Below are 10,302 nucleotides of genomic sequence, written 5' to 3'. Positions count from 1 at the left end.
ATCTGAACATCAATGATTCTTGTCTTAACATAGGCTGCAAAGCATCTTCCAAATGTTCTAGAAACTCAAGATACTTATCAGACCCTTATTTAGAACAACTCCTGACAGTCACCCCTTAAGGACAAATGTTTCCTCCTTTGCATCAGAGTACAGCCTCATGACTTCTGCCTTTATAAGCCCCTGACACTTTCTCTCAGCAAGAACACTCTTTCAGTATTACCTGAATCTGTGTCCCTGAGTTACAATTCCTACGACCCCAATGGAATTTTTGTTCTTTGCAAGCCTAATGCTGATTGTTGTTCAACATTAATCTACAAAGTTTACAAAGGGAATAAAATATCACTATAGTAAAAATAGTCACAGCAATGTCTTGGAATTCTACAGATTAATGGGATTAAACTTAAATAAAATAGTTACACTCATTGCTATTTTCAGAGAGACCCAGAATTAATACACATATTTTTCCTTTTAAATCTCTGATGTCAAAAACCTTTCAAACTTGAAATAGATGGCTATTTGTCAGTTTAACAACACTGTGAATTTCATGGTAGAGGCACTTTTTCTCATTTCCCACTGCATTTCCGTTAGTCATGTATGGATGTGAGAGTTGGACCATAAAGAAAGCTGAGCACTGAAGAACTGATGCTTTTGAACTGTGGTCTTGGAGAAGACTCTTGAGAGTCCCTTGGACAGCAAGGAGATCCAGCCAGTCCATTGTAAAGGAGATTAGTCCTAAATATTCATTGGAAGGACTGATGCTGAAGCTCCAATACTTTGGTCACCTGATGCGAAGAACTGACTCATTGAAAAGACCCTGAAGCTGGGAAAGATTGAAGGCAGAAGGAAAAGGAGATGACAGAGGATGAGATGGTTGGATGGCATCACCGACTCTGTGGATATGAGTTTGAGCAAGCTCCAGGAGTTGGTGATGGACAGGGAAGTTTGGTGTGCTGCAGTTCATGGGGCCACAAAGAGTTAGACACTACTGAGCAACTGAGCTGATGGTGGCATTCAAGAATGACAGGTGTTCAATGACTATTTGTTGAATATGTGATACATAATTAGCAGCAAAAGCTGGGTAGTGGTATATAAGCACAGTGAAATGACTAAAGCAAGATGGAAAATACTTTATCCTGGCCACACCAGAATAAGTTCTCAGTTAGAAAATGCGGGTCCCAATGATGGAAAGGAAAAAATAAGCTCATTTTCTTATCAGTAAAATTTCTTAAAAGCCTGGCTTTTGCTCTTTTTCCTCTTTTTTCCATATAGATGATATGTAGACCTACAGTGTCTGTCCCACACTGCTGCATAATTCAGGACATCCACAATTATCTTAATATTCTGTCTCATGAATGTCCTCCCTTCTTACTTTAATAAACCACATACTTATCCAGCTGATATCACTCCTTTCCACTGTAAGCACTCATGGTGATTGTGTTTATATCGTGTCTTACACTGGAAGCGACCTCGTCAATCTTCAGAAAATGAGTAATGATTGAATGCAAGTACTGTTTTGTAGTCAGAAATATAAATCGTATTTTAAAAAATTCACAGTATGAAGCTCGAAAAAACAATTGTTTAAGAATTGGCAACCAAATTGTGTATATACACACACACACACACACACACATACACACACACACACACACATATACACCAGGCTAATTTTTCTGTACATAAAAATAAATATTGCAACATTAACTTAAAACATGTTGTTCCAGTAAGGTACAATGACACATCCCATTTCAGGGGTTTGGAGACATACCTGTGTGTGCAGTCAGTCGTGTCTGATCCTTTGTGAACTCCTGGACTGTACTCACCAGGATCCTGTGTTCATGGGATTTTCCAGGCAAGAATACTGGGAGTGGGTTGCCATTTCCTACTCCAGGGGATTTTCTCCACTCAGGGAGCAAATCCATGTCTCTTGTGCCTACTGCTTTGGCAGGAGGATTCCTTACCATCGAGCACCTGGGAAGCCCCTGGAAGAGAAAGATAAATAACCTCTCAATGATGAAAACCTGGAAAGCAGTCTCAAGTCAACCTTCTGTGTCAGTTGCTCAGGACTGAGTAAGGATTACTTTATTTACAATAAGATAATAAATAATAAACATAAAAAATAAATCCTTCTTCCTTGTCTCTTTCTGATGTTCAAAATCCTAGCTATTGTCTAGGCTACTTCAGTCCTTTATGTCAAAATATGCTTCCTCTAATGGGCCCCATGGGCTTCCTGGAGGCTCAGCAGCAAAGAACTTGCCTGCCAGTGCAGGAGATGCGAGTTTGATCCCTGGTTAGGAAGATCTCCTGGAGAAGAAAATGGCAAAGGAAATGTGCTTGGTTTAGCACACTGCTGGCTTCAGAGCTTAACAACGTGGTTTTACTGAGTCAAACAAGAGCTAGATCCCATTGTTTTGACTAGACTGTGGAGGCATTCTAGGACTTAAATATGTACAGCAGGCTCCTCCAGTGACTGCTTAAATATATCAGGCCTATAGATCAATTTTTCATACTTGCCATTTCTGCACTGGATGTAGCACACTGCTATGACAGGTAAAACACAATTGGCCTGTACGTGAAATCAGCAAGTGTACACTTTAAATATCTTCCAATTTGATTTGTCAGGTATACCACAATAAAGCTAGAAAACTGATTTTTAAGTAAAAAATGCCAGTTTTAAAAAGAGAAAAAATGATTTTATTCATGGAAGATTATATTTATTTTCTGACTTTTGCCTAATGTTCCTCTAGAGAAAAGTCCAAATCCATTTTATAAGCTCAGATTAAAGCTGAAATGATATCTGTATAGATAATGTGGAAAGGTAATGATAATAAAACCTTATATATATGTGTGTTGTTTTATAATAACAAAACAATTTATGTCTATTCTTTAGCGTAACTCTTCAAACTCCTTTTATTTAATTAAACAAATATTTGAGGCCTCACTGTGCTCTGTATTGCATGCTAAGGGTTCCAGAATGAAGCAGGGAGAGAAATGTCTGCCCTCACAGAGTATATGACTCAGTGGGAGAAAGAGAAGGAATGTGGATTAATTAATAAATATTCATAAAAGACCAAATAAAATGTTGTAATTTTGGAATTACACAATGCTAAAGGAGAAAATTTTAAAGTCTTCAATTTAAAAAAACAAGAACGTATTCATTTCTGATGAAAGAGTTCATATGGAGAATGGCTATTTGCTATTACTATTTAGGTTAACTAAGCTCAGCTTTAAGTTGCTCTGACGTAGGCACTTCCCCTTATGCCCTTCAAGATCTTAGGTTATAAAGTGGAGAATCCAAACTTGTATTAATGACAAAATAAAATGTGTATAAAGTACTTAGCAAAGTTCCTGGAGTAGAGTAAATGTAGATCTTATTTGATGTCTATGTGCCAAGCCTTCTCCTAGGTGCATTAATAATGGCATTTTATTTCTTATAACTACCCAATTAGGTGGATATTATCATTATCATTCCCACTTTAAAAATCAGAACTCTAAGGCTTGAAGAATTCAAGTAACTGGTCAAAGATCACCAAGAAAATCGTAGTAGTGCAACCCAGATCTGAGCCTTGGTTAGCCTGAATTCAGAGTACATGCCTGCCTTTCCTATTACACACTCTCCTTAGCACCTAATACAACCCAGATATACCTAGATTTTCTCTTTTTTTTTTTCCTATCTGGATGTTTTAAAGGGCTGTGGATCTGGTCATCATACTTACCACGTTTTCCTCTACCATGTGTCTCCTTTCTTGATATCCCCTGCCCCTGCTGTACTCTCTCGAGCTCTCGTATATTTCTTCCAATGCCCCAGTACACCTCAGTCTCTCTTCTTATTGCTTGTAACTTGTAACTCTTCCTTTTTTGATAGTAGCTTTGTTAACCCTTTCCTATCATTGATGTTAGGACACAAAATTTGGTGATCAGAGTACAATAGGATCTTAAAAGAATAGCATAGAAGTTAATAGGAACAATTTTTGGATTCAGATCAATATAAGTTCAAATCTCAGCTTCAGTGCCTTGCAAATCGTCCTTATATTTTCTTGCTTCATCCTCTTTACCTGCAAAATGAAGATGATATTGTTATTGTAAGATTTAAATTAGGCATTACCTCTGTGTCTTTGGTGTATGGCTGGCATATTGTTAAGAGCTCAATAAAGGATATCCCTGGTAAATATTAGGACTTCTCTGTAGCTCAAATGGTAAATAAGCTGCCTGCCATGCAGGAGATTCAAACCCATCAGGGTTTGATTCCTGGGTTAGGGAGTTCTGGCAATCCACTCCAGTATTCTTGCCTGGAGAATTCCATGGACAGAGAAACCTGGTGGGCTACAGTCCATGGGGTTGCAAAGAGTTGGCCACAACTGAGCAACTAACATACACACGCTGGTAAATATTATTCAGATATTTCTAATGAAATAACATAATAACTTTCTTAATAATAAAAATATTGAAGAAAAATAATATAAAATGTGGATAAAATAATAAGATTTGCTAAATATTTAAAGTAGACATATGCGACCAATTACAATCACGATGGTGTGATCACTCACCTAGAGCTAGACATCCTGGAATGTGAAGTCAAGTGGGCCTTAGAAAGCATCACGACGAACAAAGCTAGTGGAGGTGATGGAATTCCAGTGGAGCTGCTTCAAATCCTGAAAGATGATGCTGTGAAAGTGCTGCACTCAATATGCCAGCAAATTTGGAAAACTCAGCAGTGGCCACAGGACTGGAAAAGGTCCGTTTTCATTCTAATCCCAAAGAAAGGCAATGCCAAAGAATGCTCAAACTACCGCACAATTGCACTCTTTGCACACGCTAGTGAAGTAATGCTCAAACTTCTCCAAGCCAGGCTTCAGCAATCCGTGAACTGTGAACTTCCAGATGTTCAAGCTGGTTTTAGAAAAGGTAGAGGAACCAGAGCTCAAATTGCCAACATCAGCTGGATCATAGAAAAAGCAAGAGAGTTCCAGAAAAACATCTATTTCTGCTTTATTGACTATGACAAAGCCTTTGACTGTGTGGATCATAATAAACTGTGGAAAATTCTGAAAGAGATGGGAATACCAGACCACCTGACCCGCCCCTTGAGAAACCTGTATTCAGGTCAGGAAGCAACAGTTAGAACTGGACATGGAACAACAGACTGGTTCCAAATAGGAAAAGGAGTATGTCAAGGCTGTATATTGTCACCTGCTTATTTAACTTATATGCAGAGTACATCATAAGAAATGCTGGCTGGAAGAAGCACAAACTGGCATCAAGATTGCTGGGAGAAATATCAATCACCTCAGATATGCACATGACACCACCCTTATGGCAGAAAGTGAAGAGGAACTAAAAAGCCTCTTGATGAAAGTGAAAGAGGAGAGTGAGAAAGTTGGCCTAAAGTTCAACATTAAGAAAACGAAGATCATGGCATCTGGTCCCATCACTTCATGGGAAATAGATGGGGAAACAGTGGAAACAGTGGCTGACTTTATGTTTTGGGGCTCCAAAATCACTGCAGATGATGACTGCAGCCATGAAATTAAAAGATGCTTACTCCTTGGAAGGAAAGTTATGACCAACCTAGAAAGCATATTGAAAAGCAGAGACATTATTTTGCCAACATGTATGGATGTGAGAGTTGGACTGTGAAGAAAGCTGAGTGCCGAAGAATTGATGCTTTTGAACTGTGGTGCTGGAGAAGACTCTTGAGAGTCCCTTGGACTGCAAGGAGATCCAACCAGTCCATTCTAGAGGAGATCAGCCCTGGGATTTCTTTGGAAGGAATGAGGCTAAAGCTGAAACTCCAGTACTTTGGCCACCTCATGAGAAGAGTTGACTCATTGGAAAAGACTCTGATGCTGGGAGGGATTGGGGGCAGGAGGAGAAGGGGACGACAGAGGATGAGATGGCTGGATGGCGTCACGGACTTGATGGACGTGAGTCTGAGTGAACTCCGGGAGTTGGTGATGGACAGGGAGGACTGGCGTGCTGCGATTCATGGGGTTGCAAAGAGTCGGACACGACTGAGCGACTGAACTAACTAAGCCTTCTTTTTAGGCTTCCTGGTGACTCAGAGGTTAAAGCGTCTGCCCGCGTCTGCCCACAGTGCAGAAGACTTGGAGAAGAAGACTTCGATTCCTGAGTCAGGAAGATCCCCTGGAAAAGGAAATGGCAACCGACTCCAGTATTCTTGCTGTAGAATCCCGTGGACTGCTCCTTGTGGGCTGCAGTCCACGGGTCGCAAAGAATCACTAAATTTTATTTTATTGATCATAAGTTATCAGTATGGTACAGAGAAAAGCCACAGGAGACAAATTTTCAGAGCCCTGTGCGTCTCTGTATGAGTCGATTCACCTCTCTCAGCTCTCTCATCAAAACAATACCTGCCCTTGTAGGTTTGTAATGAGGACAAGATTTAAATTCAGTCTAGGATACTCCACAAATGAATGGCAATGGTTATTAAAGGGAATCTTCCCATGACTCAAGCAGTGCACATTTCCCCTCAATTGCCCCTCCACATGCAAAGTTCTTACCTTTTATTCTTTTTAAAGTGATTATGATCTTTTAGAAACTATGAAGCTGGTTCTTTCAGTTAAACTGCTGGGAATTCCAGGTAAGGCACCTGTGTACCTGCTAAGTCTCTTTAGTCGTGTCTTTTGCAACCCCATGGACTGTAGCCCACCAGGTTTCTCTCTCTGTGGGATTCTCCAGGCAAGAATACTGGAGAGGTTGTCATGCCCTTCTCCAGGGGGTCTTCCCGGTCCAGGGATCGAACTGACATCTCTTATGTCTCCTGCATAGGCAGGCAGGTTCTTTACCACTAGCACCACCTGGGAGGCCCAAGGAATCTGCAGTGGCCCTATTTTAAGGTCTCTATAAATCTATTAAGATGCTTATTTATAAGTTATCAGTCTCATCAAAGAGTCCATCAAGCTCTGTACTATATCCTTCAGCTATACTGAACATTTATTAAAATCAGTATAGCTTTCTGGTTAAGAGCACATGCATGTTATACAGCTGGACTTTGTGGCCTCAAATTCCAGGTTGGCCACTTACAAGCCTCATGATAAGTTTCTTTACTTTTCTGAAACTCATTGTGTGTGAAATGAAAAAAATAATAGCACCTTCTTCACAGGGTTTTAAGAGGACTAAATGTAATGATGCATATTAATTATTCAGCATATTTCCCAGCACAAAGAAAAACTCAATAAATCTTAACTATTGAAGTCTGAAGAGTTTTAATACTGTGAGACCAATGAACCCTTACATCAGCTTACCAATTTATTTGGCTCACTTTTTCACAAGTTAAAAAAAAGCCTAAGCTATCCTTTTTCTTTTCTCATTAGATGAATACCTTCCCAATAAATCTCCATACAGCATAGGGTACTGAAATGTTTCATGGTGCAATTTAAGAAACAATGTTGAGTCCACTTAAAGCCCATATTGAACTGTACCTCAAACCAAAGAAACATCTATCACTGCATCAAACTCTTCTTTTGGAAGAAGCTAAAACTAGATAGTTAATTAGATATGGTTCAAGTTTCTTCCCTAATTGAAAATCAGTTCTTGTCATATGTCTTCAAATGATAATATGTCTTCACTTTTAATGGTATTGTGCACAGGACATTTGTTCCAGATGGTTTCTGAAGTTGATTTGTTACAATTTATAGATTAGCAGACATATTTAAAAGCATTTCTATCCATAGCTCCTGTGTTAAATGAGTGAGAACTGGGTCAAGTTTCTGCATGTTTTCCTGAGTCAACCACCGACCCTAAGCCAGAGAAACCCTGGTGTCCTCAATCAGTGCACACCAAGCTTCCAAGAGCGAATATGTATCTCATGTGGAATGCAGTTTATAATGTGACCAACCCTCTACTATGCAAAACTGTGACTAAATTGGTATCTGCAAACCCATGGCACTTAACAACTGGCTATAGCTTTCATGAACGAACACATGGTTATACAATTAGCATCGTTTATCTCCGATTTCACAAGCAAAATTTTGTTAAACAAATGAAAATGTGGAGATAATAGAAGACAAATGTTTTCATAATTTTCATTCCATCATTTATGACTAGATCATGCATTTGGGACCAGGAGAATGAAATAGGAAGATAAGCACCATTGGGCTCCCTGGTGGTTCAGATGATAAAGAATCTGCCTGCAATGTGGGAAACCTGGGTCCAATCCCTGGGTTGGAAAGATTCCCTGGAGAAAGGAATGGCTACCCACTCCAGTATTCTTGCCTGGAGAATTCCATGGACAGAGGAGCCTAGTGGGCTACAGTCCATGGGGTTACAAAGAGTCAGACACGACTGAGAGATTAACACTTTCACTTTGAGACAAGTCTCTTAAATGTTTCTGTTTATAAACTTTCTCACCGCTTTTTTTTTTTTTCAGCTGTGCCATTAGGCTTATGAAAACTTAGTTCCCCAAGCAAGGATTGAACCTGGACCCTCAGCACTGAACGCATGGAAACCTAACCACTGGATCACCAGAGAATTCCCTGTAAACTTTTGTTATCTTAGAAAAATCAAAATGAAACAAAAAACCATAATTCTACCAAGCCCTTATAGCTTCTGTTGGCATTTTTTAAATAAACATAACACATTCACGTGGCTTAGAATTTCTTAGAGTACAGGGAATGGCAACCCAGTCCTGTATCCTCGCCTGGACAATTCTGTGGACAGAGGAGCCTCGTGGGTACAGTCCATGGGGTTGCAAAGAGTCAAACACACCTGAGGGACTAACACACATACGTATATATATATATATACACATATAAATATAGTCTTACATGTATGTGTATATATATATATTATAAGAGCATATATTATTATGCTGCTAAGTGCATAAATTTTATTTTATACACCTAGGTTCAAAATTCAAATGCCTACAGAAGTTTGGTAGGTAACACAAGTGAGTGACTTGGGACAGGTGTAAGATAAAATAAATTTGTAGGGAGAGGTAGTAGACTGTTCACTCGTTTGTACCAATCGATAAATCTTAAACTGCTAAGGTTAGCTCAAGTTTCATATATTTAGTCCCTCATCCAAAGATCTTATAACGCATCATAATGATTTTGATGATTGATCTTTACAAAGAAGAGTAATTTAGGAGCAACTTTTTCTGGAGATAAGGAATTAAAAAGCCAACAATACTAGTTGAGATACGAGATAGCTTATTCTGTTTCAGTTACTGCACTAGTCGTTTCTCATTTGATCCTGGAAGCACCTTTTGAAGTGGGTATTACAGTTTTTCTTATTTTATAAATTAGGAAACTCAGAATTAAAGAACTTGTCCAAAATCTGGTTATCAGGACCAGGATTCGAAGCCAGATTAACTCAACTACAAACTCAAAGATCTTAAAAAATAGAAACAAGATCTGAACTCTCAAGACATAACAAATATATCTCTCACTTTCCTACTCTGAGCCTGCACAGGTAATACGTAGTTTTTAGACAGAGTACGCAGATGAACACTTTTGATTCTCATAAGGCCCACAGTATGATGGGAATAATAGTCTATTTTATAAATGAATTTTAAAGATGTTTATGAATTATTTAAAATGCTTTAATAATGAAAATGTCTGAATAAAAGTTAAGAATAGTTTTTTCTTCAAAACCGACTACAGGTCTTTAAAATAATTTTGTTTTGTAAAAAATATCAATACTTTAGACTACAAAGTGATCATATTTTAATTATCGGATTTTCTTCTACTGTCTGTTTTTTTCCAAGAAATTAGCTATTCCACATGGCATTTGCCCTTTTTCTGGTATAATTTTTAAAATTCTTTTCAAGGACCTCTAAAAATCCTTTTCTTCTGTATCTAAAATGGGAGCCAATGTCCAGACTGATGACTTTCAGAACTATAAAATTGCCACTATCAAATATTCAATGATCTCCTCACTCTTACTAAGGCAATCTTCCATCAAAAATACAATCCACCCATTGAAAACATCTCAATTTGAAAAGTGTAACTATTATATTAGAAATTTAATAACAGGATGAGTAATAATAAGGATAAAAATCTGGAGATGGATATGCAAAGAAAGGAATGAACACCCAAACTCAACAACAGAGAATCAATGCTGGGTAAGATGGAATGTTCATATTTGGGGCCAGAAACATTGTACAGGAGAAATAATTCCCATTATGGGAAAAGCAAAACCCTGGAAGAGAATTTTCCAAGTACTTAAGCCAAGGTTTGTAATGTTACTATTATTTTCTATATAAATATATGTTCTGTAAAATAGATCTAGGGTGACTTGATATGAAGACCCAATTCATTAGCAATATCCAATAAATAACAGGTG

This window comes from Ovis canadensis, chromosome 21 (genome assembly GCF_042477335.2).
Source record: "Ovis canadensis isolate MfBH-ARS-UI-01 breed Bighorn chromosome 21, ARS-UI_OviCan_v2, whole genome shotgun sequence".
Lineage (NCBI taxonomy): Eukaryota > Metazoa > Chordata > Mammalia > Artiodactyla > Bovidae > Ovis > Ovis canadensis.
The sequence above is the reverse complement of the archived record's forward strand: the minus strand, read 5'-3'. Positions refer to the sequence as shown.